General features: G+C 52.7%; 1 protein-coding gene across 1 annotated transcript in view; it reads right to left on the bottom strand.

Moving 5' to 3' along the window:
* Positions 1–17,847, bottom strand: part of LOC123350446 (homeobox protein otx5) — a 30,273-nt gene extending 12,426 nt beyond the window's left edge. Inside the window, exons 1-2 of the mRNA XM_044989059.1 lie at positions 17,798–17,847; positions 2,764–2,821 (exon numbers count right to left, since the gene is read on the bottom strand). The gene's annotated coding sequence lies outside the window, so the exon portion shown is untranslated. The remainder of the gene's footprint in view (positions 1–2,763; positions 2,822–17,797) is intronic.
* Between the last annotated feature and the right edge of the window lie 1,720 nt (positions 17,848–19,567).

The following is a 19,567-nucleotide window of genomic DNA, read 5'->3' as shown; positions in this document are numbered from 1 at the left end:
ACATGCACTGGAATGTATTTTCAAAAACCACTTTTTTTTTTCTCTTTTTGGCTGACAAACGTAGGCTAAAATTTGCAAAAGCGTCTAAGTGATCGAGGAATTTACAGTCCAGTTTTTCACAAGGGCCGCCGAAGTCAAAGTCACTTGGGTGCTATTGAAAATGTGACCCCGAGTTACGAATTATTATTATTACCTAGCTCTTGTCTCGCACTTTTCATCGGGAGCTCTCAAATCTGAAATGACAGCGATCTAAGGTGATTCTGTTAATAAATTCCCCCCCCCGCCCAAACAGAACCAGTTTAAATGCCCGTGTTTTTTCTTCCAAATCTTTTATACAAATAATTCTGGTGATTTCGCTGACAAGTCAACAAAATCCACTTTAACTAAAACCACTAGAGAGAGAGAATCTGGGAAAGCACTGAGATCGATTTAAAATAATGGGTTTTGCAGAATGGCCAGGCAGGGAAACAGAAAACAGGGGTTTGAGTGTTGAAAAAACACTTTCAATAGCTCAAAGTATTTGAAAGAGGTTTTGATGATTTTGCAAAACCTGTATGAATTACATTCAGATCTTTGCTTTTCTTCCTAGTTCATAACGAGATTTGCGAAATCAAGTTTTCCTCTTTGAGGGGATAATAGGTTATTTTACCCAAAGGAACAACTGACTAAAAGACCTCTGAGCAGTGTTGTGTCTGAAATGTTTTGGTAGCATTTAGCTTCTTTCTGGCCCAAAACAAGCCATGAATCGCTGAGGAATTGTAGGTTTCAGAGTAGCAGCCGTGTTAGTCTGTATCCGCAAAAAGAACAGGAGCACGTGTGGCACCTTAGAGACTAACAAATTTATTGTAGCATAAGTTTTCGTGGGCTACAGCTCACTTCATCGGACGCATGTAGTGGAAAATGAATTGTAGAATGCCACAACTTCATCCCGAACTGTATGAATGTATTTTTCTCTCTAGAGCTAGATCGCAATGTATATATATTTATATATAAATCATCAGTTTTGTTTCTGTTAAATATGCTTATTGAAATATACTCTCTGGAATTCGATAATTATTATTTCAATGAACAAAGCAAGATGCATTCATCCTTTGTCAGGAAGCAAACGAAATAACTGAGCTGAACTGTAGAATATTGTTACAATTCATAGCAATGGAATTGTAGTACAACCAATATTCTGATAATTCTTTCCCCTTCTCTTAGTTAATTAATAGGAATTTAGATAAATCTCATCTCCCTGAGAGTTTAAACTTAGACCTTAAAACAGAATAATAAAGATCTAGTTTTGAAAAGCTTTTTATGCATCATTTTTCGTTTGCGTTTTATGTATTGAAGGTAACTTAACGATTAAGTTAAGGCTAATGGTGATGACTTAAAACATTAATTATTATTCTTTTGAGTTGGAATGAAACCGACAAGATTATCCTGTAAAAGCAGCAAAGAATCCTGTGGCACCTTCTAGACTAACAGACGTTTTGGAGCATGAGCTTTCGTGGGTGAATACCCACTTCGTCGGCTGCAACTGATTATCCTGGTTGGATTCGTTTCTGAAGGGAGGTTACCACATTTGAACGTAGTTCTTTTACAGTGGTGATCAGAGCAAAACAAAAGAAAAATCTTTTCCCCCATCCTCTCTAGATACAGGCTTTACACTGAATCATTTTGCACTGGCATCACATGTTGAAAGGGAATATAGGCGCTTTCTAGAGCTGTATCCAACCTTAATACTTTTTGGTGAAATTTGTCAGTGAGCTATTTTGTAACAAAACTTCTATTGTTGTCAACTTCTTAGGCTGAGTGCAATATACAAATGGACCCTCCACTTGGCTGTGGTTAGGACTGGCCAAATTTTCTCCCAGTTCAGTGTGATCTGTTCACAGTGGGTCGAATTGTGGGTTTAAGCCCAGGCTGTGCGAATATGACAAATCACCCTACAAAAAATTCTTTGGTCTCTTGTCACTCAGTACAAAACCTTGGTTCCTTCATACCAACTTTATTATTATAATTATAGGAATGACTTTGTTTAAGATCCTATTAAAAAATCTGACTCCATTTCCGTTAATCAGATGTTTGAATCTGCAGGGAAAAAATCAGGTTTTTTTTGTAAATCACAATTTCATTTTCAATTTGTTCTAATTTGGTGCCAGTTTAAGCCATCTTGACCCCAGCCAGGTTACAATCTTTGCAACAGGAAAAAGCAAAAATTAATTTCCAGTTAGTTAACATTTTTTTGCCAAAGCACGAATAGTACAGTTTTAAAATGGTCTCTATTTAAAACGACTCCAATCCCAGAGCATGCTATGTGACTATTAAATATATAGGTGGGTTTTTTTAAAAATCTGTCTCTGTAGATATATTTTGTAACACTTGACTTAAGATTCCAACATACAAACAAAATATAAGGGAAATGCTGTTCTACATTGATTTCCTGCTGAGAATTTAGAAAAGGAAGTTAAGAAATAAGAATAAACCAAAGAAGAATGCCTTGCTTTAGATCTACCCTGTTGGCTGGAAGAAATAAGGAAGGTTTGCACGTTTGCGGTAGTCGTGGAGTTTTCTTTTTGAACTGTCCTTACCTTGGTAATGCCAAGAAAGAAAGTTTTGGGGTTTCTTTGGGGATTTACGTCTCGCCCCAGCCAGGTTAGTGAGCAGAGGGCTCGAATGGCATAGCAGCAAAGTCAGCTCTGGAGCTGGCAAGCGAGGTGTGCAAATTCTGCTTTGGAGGGAGAAAAAAAACCCCGCCTTTACCAAATGTCTTCTTACCTTTTTGCCCAAGGAAATGTCTTTCCAAAGAGTCCAGACTGAACAGTGCCGGGAACCGCTGGAAGAAAACATAACAGAGACCGGTTTGCTGCTGGATCACCAGAAGAGGATGTGCAGATCTTTAGCAAACCCACGCCATGCCAACCCCCCAAAACGCAGCGAGAAAGAGCAAAATGTGTTAAAAGGATAACTGGGAAGAGCTAGAGGAGTCGAGCTGTATAATCTGCAATAAAAGGAGAAGCTTAACCTGAATCGAAGAGCAGATTTAGAGCGGTGCAGTGGATTCAGCAGACTTTTCCTCTCCCTCTCTCTCTGCGCTTTCAGATCTGAAGATTTGGGATTTTCTCCTCTAAGCCCCAGGAGTGGGGGCGGGGGGGGGAGTGTTTACTCAAAACAATTTTGTGTGTGAGCGAGGTCCATTCTCAGCTGTTGCCTTAAGAATCTCACATGATAGGAATTATAACAACAGACTCTTGCAGATTAATATCCAGGGGGAATTGTTTTTCTCAGATGGCTCGGGAGGGAGAACATGGCAGAGGAGAAGGTCCATGTCTGGAATGGGGAGTTGTCTTTTAAAGTTTCGCTTTGGCTTGAAATTGACTTTGATGGGAGTGGGTGTATGTTGGGGTAGCTTGTGATCAAAAACAGCAGTCGGAAACTATACATCACAGCTGGGCTGGATTTTAATTCATCTAATTCAGTTTCCAATTTCAACAGGTGGAATTTAAAAAAAAAAAGAGAAGACATTGTACTGTAGCAGCGGGCTAATATTTCGTTTGGAAAATGTCAAATCTAGTAGGAACGCTCCTTGTTACTTAATCATATGCAGAAATCTTTGTGGATTAGGGCCTAATATTTCAAAAAATGATAACCCAAATCTATTGCTTTTAAAAGATCACAAATCTAGGCATGAAAGAGAAGCCTCACGTTTCAAAGAAAGATACAAAGCAATCTTGTGTTTCTTGTTAAGACCAGCAACCTAATATTTGAGGTTACTTAGATTAAAAAACATTTAAGAGAGGAAAATAACATAGCAGCAGAAAGAACATTCACGTTTGTTACATTCAGGCTAACGCAGTTTGCATAAAATGTGCTTAGGTAGCAATCAACCTTTGACGTATTATTTCACTTCTGCGTTCTTCCCCCTAATATTTAAAGCTGCGTTAATTAAAAGAAAAATCTAGAGTATTAAAAATATAAAAGTTCTGGTTTTAAAAGTGTGTATTGCTTCAGGGAAGGAAGATCTCTTCGCAGAGCTGTAACAAGGGCCAGGCGAGTGAGGCACGTGCCTCGGGCGTGCAAAGCGGAGGGGCACAGCTCTACCGCGATCGGCAGCGCTTCGGCGGCAGTTCTACCATCGCCGCTTCTTCGGCGGCAATTCGGTGGCGGGTCCCCGAGTCCCCTCAGCGGGAAGGACCTGCCGCCAAATTGCTGCCGCCGCTTCATTCATTCTTCGGCGGCAATTCGGTGGCGGGTCCCCGAGTCCCCTCAGCGGGAAGGACCTGCCGCCGAATTGCTGCTGCCGCTTCATTCATTCTTCGGCGGCAATTCGGCGGCAGGTCCTTCCCTCCGACAAGGACTCAGGGACCCGCCGCCGAATTGCTGCTGAAAAGCCTGGAGCCGGCCCTTGCCTCGGGCGCAAAAACTCCTTCTTACGGCTCTGTCTCCTTGCAATCTATAGGCCCAACTTTTAACCAAGTCACTGCATGCCTCTAAAGAGGAACCAATATTCATATTTGAATTGTGTCTCTAATCATGAAGGGCCAAATTGCTACAAGCAGAAGAGACCAGCTCTTTTCTGCAGAGCTGGGTGTCCTCAAAGAAGATAGGATCCTTCCCCCCCCTTTCCCTTTCTCCAATCCCTTTTCTTTGTCTACACATATAACCAAATGAAGACACGCTGCAAAGGCAGCAAAATGAGAGATTGTAGGAGATTAACAATCTTTTGAGCAAGCGGATGAGACTAGAGACAAGGTCCAAAAATGTCATTCAAGAGCGCTCGGCTGGCTCGGCTGAAATTACTCTCCTAAGAAGAAAAACAGGAGTACTTGTGGCACCTTAAAGACTAACAAATTTATTGTAGCATGAGCTTTCGTGAGCTAAAGCTCACTTCTTCGGATGCATAGAATGGAACACACAGACAGGAGGACTATGCATTCTATGCATCCGAAGAAGTGAGCTTTAGCTCACGAAAGCTCATGCTACAATAAATTTGTTAGTCTTTAAGGTGCCACAAGTACTCCTGTTTTTTTTGCGGATACAGACTAACACGGCTGCTACTCTGAAACCTCTCCTAAGAAGCTTAGAGGCAAAAATAAAATTCAGGGGAGAAAGTTGGATTCATTTCCATACAGTTCGCTACCCGAGAGAGAGACTACGCGGCTTTCCCCACCTTCTTCCCCTTATTTTATCTGCAAACCCGGGGGTTAAGGTTTCACTTTGCAGCTAAGAAAATGCAAAGGCCAAAGAGCGTTAAAGGATGGCGTGCGGATCCCTCAGAAGTTTAGTTGTTGTGTCTGGAGTTTTACTAACAACCAAGGGGCTTGTAGCATCAGGCACATGTTAAAAGAGACAGTCCCTGCCCGAGAAACTTACAATAAAGGGTAAGAGGAGAGACAATAGATCGGGGGTCTCAAACTGGGGGTTGGGACCCCTAAGGGGGGTCACGAGGTTATTACATGGGGGAGTCACGAGCTGTCAGCCTCCACCCCAAACCCTGCTTTGCTCCAGCATTTAGAATGGTGTTAAATACATAAAGAAGTGGTCGCACTCAGAGGCCTGCTGTGTGAAAGGGTCGCCAGGACAAACGTTTGAGCGCCGCTGCAACAGGTGGAGCCAGACTAGTCTTTAGCTTCTTGTAATCACTGGCCTTTACCCAGGGGGATTTTTATAAGTGCAACGTGTGTGTTTGTAAATTGTGTAATACAAACCACTGATTTCCATTTTAGCCCCTTCGGATTATACAGCATGAAATGTTTAAAGTCAGGTAGGAAGTGGTGACGCTAGCACGAGAAGTGGACGGACTCGGAGACCTTTGGTTGGTTACGCTGGTTTTTTCGAGGCAGATTTTAAAGTGTTTAATAAAATGTTAATAGAAACAAATAATTGCACCGTCAAATCCAGAGGAAATTGGGAATCGACTTTGCACCTTCACAACACAACTGTCTCGGGGGAGCCAGACTATGAGCCAAGCGCCTTCCACGGAACCACCTGTTTGTTTTCCCATTTGATGGTTGAGAACTTTTGGATTCAAAGGCCCAGAAACCCAGCGGGGTGGATGTCTTAAGACCTTGGCAGAGACTCGCTCCTCCTGTCCCTTGTCCAGTCGCTGACCCGGGTCGCACTCTGCAGATGACTGCAAACGCCTGCCCAAGGCCTTGTGTCCTTGCAAACATCCCCCACCTGCCCCGGCGCACGCGATATAGACCAGAAGGGAAGAGACAAGAGAATTCCATCTGCGAGAAATTCCAGTGCATCTGCACTTTTAAATCTAAAGGTTTAAATCCATTATCACCCAGCTGATTGGGTCTAAAGTGAAGTTTCACAGAATACTGGCTTGGTAGTTTCAAAGTAAAATATACTCTAGATCAGTGGTGATGGGTGGGTGGGGACACAGGGGGGGCCAGGGGCGATGTGGGGGGAGCCCCACTGCCTGAGCCCCAGGCCAGGCCCGAAGCCAGAGCCCCACCACTCTCAGGAAGGTAGGTCAGGAACCTATCGGCCACCTGCTCCCCCAGCATTATGCCCCACATGTCTCTGGGGATGGGGGGGGCGCAGGGCGACTCCTGCCGGCGGCCCCAGCAACCAACACCCGGGCAGCACATCCAGGAGCAGCAGGAAGGAGAGAGGCCACTGCTTTGCACCCCGTGGCCGCAAGAGAAGCCACTGGTGGCCAAGTACATTGCAGGTCTCTCGTTAATAGCAATACTCCACGCAGAGACACCTGCTGCTTTCCCTCCTTCGACACACACAACGAGTCAGGACGCCGGGGCAGGAACAGCGGCTTTGTCTACACAGGCTAACCGGTTCCAGTCTAAATGCTCCACGTTACTGTCAGGTTGGGGTTTTTTAAGCCAATCACTTCGAATGATGGCAATTGCTCGCTATTCAGAACGGCACCCAGAGGGAGACACAAATACTGACTTTCTCCCGGCAGCACAGAGTCCTAGAATTCCTTGTCACCTGATCTCGCAAAAAGAACTTTGAAAGACACACGCGTCCCAGCACACGCGCTCGGTTCAGCTCCAAGCCCAGCGGGATTTTAACGCCAAACGTTGTGTTATTCGTGGTTGGATTCCTAATGACCAGTCGAGTCCCTCTCTGAAATGATAAGGCAGATGCCCCTTTTCCATTGCCCAGTGGCACAAAACCAGCTCCGGAGGCGGCACAAATAACTACGTGTCTGCTGGCCACGTCACGCAATAGTTCTTCGCGTCCCATTTAAAACTCAATCCCAATAATCGACCCAACCCGGACCGATCCCCCGCGCCGCGTTCGTTTCACACCCAGCGTCGCCACCAGCATCTCCCAACACGTTCCCAGCATCTCCGCCCTCCAAAAACAGAACCATCTGAAAACATTCGGAGGACGAACTGGACCAGTGTGGGCCTTCCCCAGGCCACCGGCTCTTGAATTAAGCACGCTAAAGCCAGCCGAGTGGCATTACGAATGTAAAGACTTTAAATCATTAGATATAATTTTATCAAGAGCGCTAACACACCCCCCCCCGGCTCCCCCTAAATCTGGATCAGTGGCAAATAATCATACCTCCCGGTCGCACACAATAGAAAGACTAGCTGAGCTCCCTTCCCAGCAACTCACCTGGGTGTGCCGAGCTCCAGGAGGCGAAGGCTTTGAGGAGGGGGAGGAAGAGAGAGAGAGCGAGAGAGGGGGGAAAGGAATAGAAGAGGGAGAGGCCACCTACATGTGGAAGATTTAAGTAAGGGAGGCCGTGATGTCAGCTGTCTTTGTCTATATCTCACCCCTTAATCCTGGGAGGGTGGCAGGGAAGGGGGTCGGAGGTGGACTCGAGCGAGGTGACTTTGGAGAAGACAGTCCACCCGGCTGGCAGCGAGTCGCTAATCCGCTGCCGAAATGCCAGACGCAATTAAACGTGATCCCCTGGGACGAAAGGGGGGTCTCTCCACAGGCCCAGCGGGGGGCACGGGCGGGGAGAGGAGCACCTGCTTGGGTGGCAGAGCCAGCCACCCCGAGAACCTCCCGGGCAATCAGAACCTGAGTCTCAGATGCCTCCCAACCCTGTGGGATCATTTAGAGCCAGCTCTGGCCTGCGTCCTGACCTCACTCCCCTCCCAGAGCTGGGATAGAACCCAGGAATCCTGGCTCCCTGCCCCCCCCCCCCCCGCTCTAACCATTAGACACCACTCTCCTTCCAGAGCTGGGGAGAGAACCCAGGAGTCCTGGATCCCAGCCCCCCTGCTCTAACCCACCAGACCCCACTCCCCTCCCAGAGCTGGGAAGAGAACCCAGGAGTCCTGGCTCCCAGCCCTCCCCTGCTCTAACCACTAGACCCCACTCCCCTCCCAGAGCTGGGATAGAACCCAGGAGTCCTGGCTCCCAGCCCCCCACTGCTCTGGGACTCAGAACTCTGGGGTTCTCTGCCACAGACCTGCTGTGGCATCTCACTGTAACTCTCTGAGCCTCAGTTTCCCCTCCCACCCTTTGTGCAGGCGTGCAGCACAATGGGGACCCTGGTCTTGCCTGGGACCCCTTAGGTGCTACTGTAATTCCATTAATAGTTTCACCCTACAGACTATGCCTGGGCCAGTACCTGAGCTTCGGACGCTGTCCCTGTCCCGAGGTGGCAGGGGGACCTTGAGCGTTTGTCCCCCCAGCCAGGATCCTACTTGGGAGGCCCCCGATTCAGGACAGAACAGACCACGTGCTATGCTCTGTTGCAGTCAATGGGGCTGGGGTGTGTCCAGCTCTAGGGATGATGCCCTGCAAGGATCAGCCGCCTGGATGTGCCTCGGGGCTGGCAGGGCCTGGGGTCGCCCCGCCAACCAGCTCCCCCATTGGGTTGTTTTCTTGCCCGGGAAGGAGGGCCCGCCCAGCACAGGCTAGGTCGCCCCCCAGGACCCCCAGGCAAGCGGGAGCTCTGTCCGAGCCAACACCCAGGCTGGATTCTCACTTGAGATTCAGCAGGGGGCTTCGGTTCCCTGGGCAGGGGGTGGGGTGACAATTTGGGGGCATTTGGTTGTGGGGGTTCATGGCCCCACCCAATACTCTGTTTGCAAGCAGTAATTAGAAGGCTCAGATCTGGGGTGTGGGGGCAGAGAGGGGATGATGTCCCCCCACCCCCCAAATACCACCCCACCGAAGCCTTTCCACAAGCAGTGAAGCCTGGTCCCTGCCCGCAGCAGGAACCCAAGAGCCCTGGCTCCCAGCTCTAACCGCTAGACCCCACTCCCCTCCCAGAGCTGGGATAGAACCCAGGAGTCCTGGCTCCCAGCCCCCTGCTCTCACCACTAGCCCCCACTCCCCTCCTGGAGCCAGAACCCAGGAGTCCTGCCCTCACCACCCACCTCCTCTTTAACTCCTTGCTCCCTGCCAGCTCCAAGCCCATTGTTTAATTGGACTCTGGCTTGCCTATCCCCTTTAGCTAATGCACTTAAACTGAGGCCTGGGGAAAGGAATATTCCATTGTCATCAATCCGGGAAGCCGGGACAACAATGCACTTTTAATTACCATTAATTCCCGGCCAAGACAAAACAAAGCAATGGGATTTGCACCTCGCCGAAAGGCAGCCGGGCCAGGGGAGCGGGGCTGGGCCCGGGGCTGTATTTAATAATTCCCCCCAGGTCGGGGGTGGGGGGGCTGCGTTAATGAGTCCAGAGAGAGAAAAGTTAAACTAAAGGGTTTCGTTAATCCCCAGCCTGGCCCCGGCCACGTGTTGATTAATTACACACAGCGGCTGGAACGAAGCAAGGCCTTCCCTCGCTTAATTATAATACACAGGAGGATTAGGGTCACACTGTCAGGGCTATTAATTTGTTACCAGCCACTGCTCATTAGGGAAATAGCAGCGAGAGGAGAGGAAGGCCGTAAGTATTCTTAATTGAAAATCCCCAGTCTTGGAATAGAAGCAGGGAGGAGATTACGTGCCGTACCACAGGGCCGAGCAGCGGTTGGGTTATATACGCCGCATGCCGGGTGGACGCAGCCGGGCTGGGCTGGGCTCCGTTGGGTGGGAAGAGGCCCCCTGGAAATGGCTTTGCGGACGCCTCCGGCCCAAATCTGGTGTCGCCCCGAGTCCCATTTGAAAGCGGCAAAGAGGGCGTCAGAGGAGAGGAATTCACCTGAGAATCGGTGCTACCCCCGGACAGTGCTGGGGCGGGACGGGGTCTCCGCAGGGGGCGCTCTCCGCCCGCAGTCAGCGCTGGCCCCAATGCCCCAGCGTGGCCCTGGGGGCGCTGGGCTGCAGGGGGCGGGTCAGAGGGAACGGCTAGGAGGGCTGTCCCTGCAGGGTCCCTGCTGCCCACGCCACGGTGCCAGGAGCTGCCCTCTGCAGAGGAGGCCAGACTGGGGCCGCTTGCGGCCATCAAAGACCTGGTGGAAACTTCTGGCAGGAGCAGAGGCTTGGTGACCCGCAGCGGCCAGGCCCCACCCCAGCGTGGTTCCAATAATCCCACTGGGCTTCTTAAATTCTACCCCCAGCTACGAGATTTGTCCCCATTCGGGTGACCAGACAGGAAGTGTGAAAAATCGGGACGGGGTGGGGGGGTAATAGGAACCTACATAAGAAAAAGACCCAAAAATCGGGACTGTGCCTATAAAATCGGGACATCTGGTCACCCTAGTCCCCATATCTCACCTTTGCCCCTGGCAGTGGAGTTAGCCCTAGAGATCAGCCTCTTTTCCCCCCCCTCAGCGTACCCCCAGAGACTGCAGCCCCTATAGCAAAGAAACGCGGCTCCGGCGCAGAATAAATCCGGGGTGGGGGTGGGGGACACTTCAGCCTGACATTACGGTAGTTTTGACCCCAAACAGAAATTGCAATTACTGCGCAGAGTGGCAGTGGTGACTGGCAAGCCGGTCCCTAAAACAGCAGGTCCAAAGGTATTAAACGCTGATGAAAATGGATTGCCAGCATCCTTAATCCCCCTGCCAATCCCTCCCCGCAAAGGCACAACGCACGGGGCGACCCTCTGCAATTAGACACTTACAATTTAATTTGTCCAACTGGCTTAGAGGAAATTGAAAAGAAAAACAGGGGAAACTGACTGAAGCAGGATATTTAAAGCACCGCCTGGCACAGGGCAGAGCCCTGGTTCAGGTCTTAAAGATACCGCCTGGAACTAGCCTGTGTTCGGTGCGTTTTCCCTACTAAGCGTCCTTGGGAAATATCTCGTCTTACGCAGAGCAGGCTGGGAGCTACGCCCAGGTTTGGAACCAGAGTGTGTTAGCAACACTAGCGAAGCAGGAGTCGGGCCTGCTAAAATTACGAGATTCGGCCTCTCACAAAAAATCACAAGATTGGTGTAAAACCTCTGAGATTTAGCATAACAATCATGAGATTTGACCCCAAATCATGAGATTTCGCTCTACAAATACATTTTAGGATTATTTTTATTGCTGCCTGCGTCTGGAGCCTTTAAGATTCTCTCTGTGACCACGAGGCTAGCAATGTATTTTTTTAACTGGAAGTTAAGATTCACATGACTCCAGGTGTTGAGGCTTTAAGAAAAGCTCCTTTGATGGGGAGGCTTAGCACTGGCAGCTCTCCGTGACTCTATCACTGCAGTGTCCGAGCGCCTCTCAATCCGTAAATGTATTTATCCTCAGGGACAGGCAGGGCTGTGACCCCCCTGTATAGATGGGGAAACTGAGGCACCTCCCCTCACCTGGCCGGTCATCAGCAAACTCCAATCACGCCCCGGGCCCCCCACCCCCCTCCCTGTGCCCCTTAATGGTCTGACTCGCCCATGATCCAACAAGCAGTCAGTGGCACAGCAGGGAATCAGAACCAGGTCTCCCGAGTCACCAGGTTAGCGCTGCAGCCCCTTCCTCGCAGCCTCTTTGAGCCGTCCAGCACGGTGGGCTGAATTCGTTCAGCACGGCGAGACAAACGAGCAGGCACTGGACAGGGTCATGGTGCCACCGGCACAAGGGTCTGTCAAAAATACACCTGATAATGTACAGCGCCTAGCGCCGAGGGGCCCCAGCCCAGGACTGGAGCGGGTAGGCGCTACCATAATACACCTAATAATGCACAGCGCCTAGCGCCGAGGGGCCCCAGCCCAGGACTGGAGCGAGTAGGCACTACCATAATACATCTAATAATGCACAGCACCTAGCACCAAGGTCCCTGACTGGGGCGTGTAAGCACCAGCATCATACACGCCAAGCGCCGCGGGGCCCCAGCCCAGGACTGGAGCGGGTAGGCACTACCATAATACACCTAATAATGCACAGCGCCTAGCGCCGCGGGGCCCCAGCCCAGGACTGGAGCGGGTAGGCACTACCATAATACACCTAATAATGCACAGCGCCTAGCGCCGCAGGGCCGCAGCCCAGGACGGGGGTGCGTAGGCGCTACCGTAATACATCTAATAATGTACAGTACCTAGCACCAAGGTCCCTGATTGGGGCGTGTAAGCACCAGCATCATACATGCCAAGCGCCGCGGGGCCCCAGCCCAGGATTGGGGCACATAGGCACTACCGTAATACATCTAATAATGCACAGCACCTAGTGCCACGGGGTCCCTGACTGGGGCTTGTAGCACTACCGTAATGCACCTAATAATGCACAGCACCCTAGCGCCATGGGGTCCCTGACTAGGGCTTGTAGCACTACCGTAATACACCTAATAATGCACAGCACCTAGTGCCACGGGGTCCCTGACTGGGGCTTGTAGCACTACCGTAATACACCTAATAATGTACAGCCTCTACCACAATGGGGCCCTGGTCCCTGCCTGTTGCCCCTATGTACTACCGTAATGCATCTAATAGCAATAAAAATGTACAGTGCCTAGCACCATGGGGCCCCAGCCCCTGACTGGGGCATGTAGGCACTACCATAAACCACCTAATAAACAGTAACTGGAAGTCAACCCCTAGCTGTGAGCTTTGAATCTGGACTAAGCAAAGCCTCCCCCCACTTGGCCAGTCATCAGCAAACTCCAATCACGCCCGGGGGAACTCCCCCTCCCCGCCCCCTTAATGGGCTCCCTGCTCCAGGGTGGCCTCTCCAAACAAGCTGCTATTGTCACCCGGCTCCTCCCTGCTAATTAACTCGAATCAACACCCAGGGGGCTAATTCCACACTCCCCCCCAGCCAATTAACACCTCCCCTCCCCGCCCCCCTTCACAGGGCACACAAGGCCCCCCGCCAGGAACGGGCAGAAGCCGGATTGCTCCCCAGGCCTGGGAGGGCCGAGGGTGGAGCTCAGCGCCATGGCAGGCCTGGGCTGCCGCCGGCGGATGCCCACGGGAGAGGGACTGTCCGTGATGCCAGGCCCGAGGCGCAGCAGGGAAGCCAAGCGAAGGCTCGTCCCCCCCAGCCCCGTGGGGCATCGCCGCCGGCAGGGCAGGGGGCACCCCGGCTCCAGGAATGCACTAATCCTGGAAAAGCTTCGCCCCGCCAGGCCATGTGCCCATCATGTGGCCAGCAGGACAGAGAACAAAGGAGGTGATTTAACGATAATATACTCCAGCTTTCCTGGCTGGGGGGTCTGTAAATCTCCGGGTTATGTCTGGCGGGAGGGCACGGGGAGTGGGGGCAGGCCCCTCACATGACGCTGGGCCTCATGCAAACACGCGCTGGTGCGTGTGTCCCCTCTGCTCATGGGGCGACGCAGCCTCCGGGAGGTGGGGGGTCTGCTGAATCTAGGGTGGACTCCATACAGCCAAGCCTAGACCCTCCCTAGCCCTAGATCTCAAAGCACTTCGCAAAGGCAGGTCAGTACCCTACAGATGGGGAAACTGAGGCATGGAACAGGAAAGAGATTTACTGTCAACGTCGCGGTTAGAACACATTGAAACAGCCCCACCCCAGAGGTGGCTGCATCTCAGGCGGGCGATGCCCACACACTCTGCAAAGCACAGGAGGAAAGATCCTTGGCCCAGGAGCACCGTATCATCAACAGACACAGAAGGGAGCAACCCCTGCGGGGCGGGCGCTGTGGGGCAGGCAGCGAAGCAGCCAGTGGCTGGGGAGGGGGTGTTGATTTTATTAGAGTGGCTCATTAGCAGACAATGGGCAGAGTTTCCTTATCAATGACCCTCATCCCCACACAATGGGCCGGCTGATGGCTTCCCTAATTAGGCAGGGGGCCAGTGGCTATCACCAGGCAGGCGGCTCCCCGCAGGACCTGAGCATTAGCGTCTCCTTGTGCATCCCTGGGAGCCAGGATTCTCTCCCCAGCTCTGGGAGGGGGGTGGGGGCTAGTGGTTAGCGCAGGGGGGCTGGGAGCCAGGACTCCTGGGTTCTCTCCACGACTCTGGGAAGGGAGTGGGGTCTAGTGGTTAGCACAGGTGGGCTGGGAGCCAGGACTCCTGGGTTCTCTCCACGACTCGGGGAAGGGAGTGGGGTCTAGGGGCTAGAGCAGGGGGGGCTGGGAGGGAGCCAGGACTCCTGGGTTCTCTCCATGACTCTGGGAGGGGAGTGGGATCTAGTGGTTAGTGCAGGAGGGCTAGGAGGCAGGACTCCTGGGTTCTCTCCACGACTCGGGGAAGGGAGTGGGGTCTAGTGGCTAGAGCAGGGGGGCTGGGAGCCAGGACTCCCGGGTTCCCACCATGACTCGGGGAAGGGAGTGGGGTCTAGTGGTTAGTGCAGGAGGGCTAGGAGCCAGGACTCCTGGGTTCTCTCCACGATTCGGGGAAGGGAGTGGGGTCTAGTGGCTAGAGCAGGGGGGCTGGGAGCCAGGACTCCTGGGTTCTCTCCACGACTCGGGGAAGGGAGTGGGGTATAGCAGTTACAGCAGGGCGTCAGGATTTCTGGGTTGTTCCTGGCCGTGGGAGGGGAGCCGAGTGGGTCTCCCTGCATCCTTGACCCTCTTTGGGGGTGGGCAGAGGAGACAAAGCATAGGCCCTCTGGATCTTAAAGCACACGTCTCTCCGGCCTGACCTAAAACCAGGCCCTGAGAGCTCACGTGGCCCAGGACAGAGCTCCCAGCAGAATGGAGCTGGGTTCTGCACCTCGCCCTCCTGGTCTCCTTCCACTGTCCGTGTGGCGCCCGGCACGACGGGGACCCTGCTCTCGGTCGGTAACACCACCACGTTGGACAGAGCTAAAAATCTACAGTGAACTTGGCTTTTAAAGTCTCTTTAGTTATTAAGCAGAGAAAACTCCCCCCGCCCCCCCAAAATACCTGTTTGAATGGGGCCTTTCAGCTCACACACAATGGGGGAAACTGAGGCACGGCACGATGACGCGACTCATTTATGGAGCCAGGACTTGGGCGTAGATTTCCTGAGCCCCAGTTCAGCGCCTTCCTTATCCATCCGGCCAGCCCTTCATCCCTAAATTAACCCCCCCAGTTACAGATAGCGTTGCCTAGTGGCTAATGCACCAGCTCTATTCTATGCCCCTGGGGCGCACGGTGGGGCACCTGGGCCAGCTCCCTTCCTGGAACTGCTGCTTTTACAGCTGGGCTGGGCTGCCGCTTTATGGGACGGGAGGGGGGTTTGTTCCTTTGTCTCCCAGCGAGACTCCGGTAAAACCCACTATTAATTTTATTGCTGCTTCCACTCATCTCCTGGCTATGCTGCATGCCTGCCAACCCCTGCAGCAACAGGGCGGGGCGGGGGGGGGCGGGTTTTCCCTGCCACCCTCTCCTGAGCGGGTTGGAATCACCCTCCTTCACCCCGGGGGCTCAGGGTGGGGTCAGGGATGCAGCCCTGGCCCAGCCCCGCCCCCAGGGTGATGCAAACAGAGCCTAGCAGCCCCTACCCATTGTTGGTCCCAGGGCCCAAGCCTGGCACTGGGAGGATGGCCCCCAGCCGGCGGTTAAAGTCCCAGGAGTCAGTTCCTTCCCCTTCTCCACACGCCCTGGGCGACTCTGGGGCATGGGGCTGCGCCGATTTCACCTGCTCCCCGCAGCATCCCTGGCTAAGGCGCCGTCCCCCCGCCAGGGCCATGCACAGCCGGCCAATGTTAACCCGCGGCAGAGAGATTGGCTGGGACGTTTCGGTCCAGTTCCCTGCCTCCCGGGACAAGGGGCTCAGCTCGGCCATCAGAGCCGCGGGCGAGAACGCAGAGTCTCTTGCGTGTCAAATTCTGCCATTGCAAACCTTTTCCTGTTCCGAAACGGAAGGAGAAACAAGCAACGAACACACACCAATCAGAAATGTCCCATGAAACCAAATTCTGAGGGTGGGGGAAAAAAACCCCCAAACCGGTTCAGGTTGAACCAAAATGTTTTGTTCTGATTTTGACCTTTTATTTTTTAAACTACAAACCCAGCGAATCTCTGCCTCAAACCGGCCTGCGCCGCGGGGTCTGGCCCGACCCAATCGCTTCGTTTCGGGAAGGGGAGGAGGAGGAGTTTTCAAAATGAAATTTCAAAATGGACGTGGTTTGCCCCAAACCTTTCGGCATTTTTCATGGAAAAACCATTTGGCTAAAACTCTGTTGTCCTCCAGCCCGGCCCTCCTCGCCAGCGCAGGGCTGGCTAAGAGCTGCACCTTGCAGCCATTCAGAAGGTTTAAATCCAGACGGGACCATTGTGTGTCCTTCAGAAAGACACCCAGTCTTGATCTACATCCACCCGGTCCCTCGGTCCTGGCTTCCGACGGTTACGCCCACTCCACGTTCGAAAAACAAACAACTGCACCTTATCGCCAAGCTGCATTTGAATGTGCAGATGGCTCTGGCGCTGCTTTGACAACAATTTGGGAGACCCCGTTATTAATGAACTCTCATCACATCCGGGGCTCATCGCCACCCCAAACTCTTGCCCCGATCCTGGGAGTCAGCCCCCGCGCTCACACCCCAAATCTGCCTCAGTCAGACGAGCTACCAACCGTGAGCGGCGATGGCACGCCAACACCCCGCCGCCGACCCGCTTCCCCGGCAGCTGCTCCTAGGCAAGCATCCCGGTCCGACTCCTGGGCTCCATTTTATTCCCCACCTGCTTTTTTTGTTTTGTTTTACAAACCGAGCTGCCGGCGTGTTCCTACAAGCGCTGGATCCACCCTGTGCTCGCCGCACAGCCGGGGACGGTTAGGACTCGCTTGGGTCGTGTCGTGGCTGGAAGCCTCGGATGGAGACAGGCGGGACAAGGTTGGTGTTTAGAGCCTGGCCGGGGGTGGGGTTTATGGCGGCCTCCCCCCGCCACCCCGACAGCAGATGAAATTGACATTTTAAGAGCAACACAGTTTTCCCTCTTCAAGAGACCTCCCCCTGGGCCCCAGCGGAAGTCGACGAGAGGCCGAAGCACTGGCGTCGGATGCTGGAGATCTCCGCTCATTTCCCTGTGCCAGTCACTATAGTTCTCTCTGGGCCTCAGTTTCCCCTCCAGATGCTCATGCATCCTTGGCTCAGTTGCTTCGGTGATCCACTGGATCATTTCCCATCTTTAGATGGCTGCCCATCACCGTAGGATCTGGGCACCTTCCGTGGACAATGAAGAGCAATCGCAAAGTCCCTAGTGGATTGCATGGAGGCTCTGGCTCTTCTGCCTTTAGGGGTCAGAACTCAGCGTGGGGTAGGGGTTTTTGGGGGGTAGGGGGAGCGTGGGAGGGACACGGGGTTGGGATCGTGAGCACCGCTGATGGCGGAAAGGTGTCTCAAAGAGGCAGGCTGTGCGACGTTTCCTACAGAGATTCAGGATTCGCCTCATCTCTGGAAGATGTTTGCACCATCCATTGTTCGTCCCAGGCTGTGGGCAGCGAGATCTGAATCGCCGCAGGGTAGCGAAGCTATGGCAGTGTGTCACAGTAACATCCCCTGTGCCTGCCGCCCCGAGCCCCCCCCCAGTCAGCCTCACACCCACTTCCCCGCTCTCTGAACTGCCGTGGTGGAAGTCAGGGTGTTCCTGAGCTCAATACGGGAGCACGAACGTACCGGAGGCGCCGTCCTGGGGAAGCTGGGGTGGGTGAGAGAGGCTTGTTTTCCTCCACGCCCCAGTTCCTGGAATCATGGGACCATCTGGGAATCTGTTAACAAATAAAATAAATAAAAACGTGTCTCGCCTCTGCGACTGCAGAGAAAGCACGGAACCAGAATCGCAAAGAACAAACCAAAAGGCGCCATTCAAAAAGTCTCACAATTTTGACACCAATCTTGAGATTTTTGGGAGGCCTTGACCCGTGACTTTGGAGATTTGCAACGTTCTCCCCCCTGGAGGAACAAACCAGCTTGCATCACCGAGACCCTGGGGTGCTGGGAGGAGAACCCAGCTCTGGTGTCCAAACGCACTAAGCTTTTCTGTGTCTGCTGCTGGAATCCGGAGTAACTCCTCTATCCAGTGCTAGAGAGCAACATCAAACTCACCAAGCCAGACCACTGCGATACGTCAGAGCTTGGTCCTGTCTTGCAAGGTTTGGAGGATTTTGTCCCACACAGAAAAACAAAAACCTCTCCACATTTTTCACAAACCAATAATCCAGGGGGGGAAAATTCAACTGAGACATTTCATTTCAATTGCAACCTTTAATTTAAAAAAAAAACCTGTTTACTATAAAAGAACTCCAGTTTCCTAAAGAAACGTTTTTCCGATTGATATTTTGTTCCAAAAGCGTCAACCTGGCCTGTTTTGATCATTCCAAAGCGGTTTTATTTCCCCCCCCCAAAAAAAAATCGGAACGGGAGAGTCCTCGCAACCGGCTTTTTCTCATGAACCCTTCCGCTTCCAACCGAAAAAGACAGTTACTCACCGTAGTAACTGTTGTTCTTCGAGATGTGTTGCTCCTATCCATTCCAGTTAGGTGTGCGCGCCGCGCGTGCACGGCATCTCGGAACTTTTTTATCCTAGCAACTCCGGTGGGCCGGCTGGCGCCCCCTGGAGTGGCGCCGCTATGGCGCCTGTTATATACCCCAGCCGGCCCGTCCGCTCCTCAGTTCCTTCTTGCCGGCTACTCTGACAGTGGGGAAGGAGGGCGGGTCTGGAATGGATAGGAGCAACACATCTCGAAGAACAACAGTTACTACGGTGAGTAACCGTCTTTTCTTCTTCGAGTGATTGCTCCTATGCATTCCAGTCAGGTGATTCCCAAGCCTTACCTAGGCGGTGGGGTCGGAGTGAGACGTGGCGGAGTGTAATACCACAGAGCCGAAGGCTGCGTCGTCTCGAGACTGTTGCACCAACGCGTAGTGGGAGGCGAAGGTGTGGACCGAAGACCAGGTGGCCGCTCGACAGATGTCCTGGATCGGAACGTGGGCCAGGAAGGCAGCCGACGAGGCGTGCGCCCTCGTCGAGTGGGCGGTGAGGCGGCATGGCGGCACGCGAGCAAGCTCGTAGCAGGTCCGGATACACGCCGTGACCCAGGAGGAAATCCGTTGAGAGGATATCAGCTCGCCTTTCATGCGGTCAGCAACCGCTACGAACAGCTGGGGCGAACGCCGGAAGGGCTTAGTCCGCTCGATGTAGAAAGCGAGCGCCCTGCGGACGTCGAGGGTGTGCAGCTGCTGTTCCCAAGGCGAGGTATGCGGCTTCGGGAAGAACACCGGGAGGAAGATCTCCTGGTTGAGATGGAAAGCTGACACTACCTTCGGGAGGAAGGCCGGATGAGGGCGAAGCTGCACCTTGTCCCCATGGAAGACGGTGTATGGCGGGCTAACCGTCAAAGCGCGGAGCTCAGAAACTCGTCTCGCTGATGTAATGGCAACGAGGAA

The sequence above is a fragment of the Mauremys mutica genome, chromosome 15, assembly GCF_020497125.1.
Source record: "Mauremys mutica isolate MM-2020 ecotype Southern chromosome 15, ASM2049712v1, whole genome shotgun sequence".
In the NCBI taxonomy this organism is placed as follows: domain Eukaryota; kingdom Metazoa; phylum Chordata; order Testudines; family Geoemydidae; genus Mauremys; species Mauremys mutica.
This window is presented reverse-complemented; position numbering and strand designations above follow the sequence as displayed.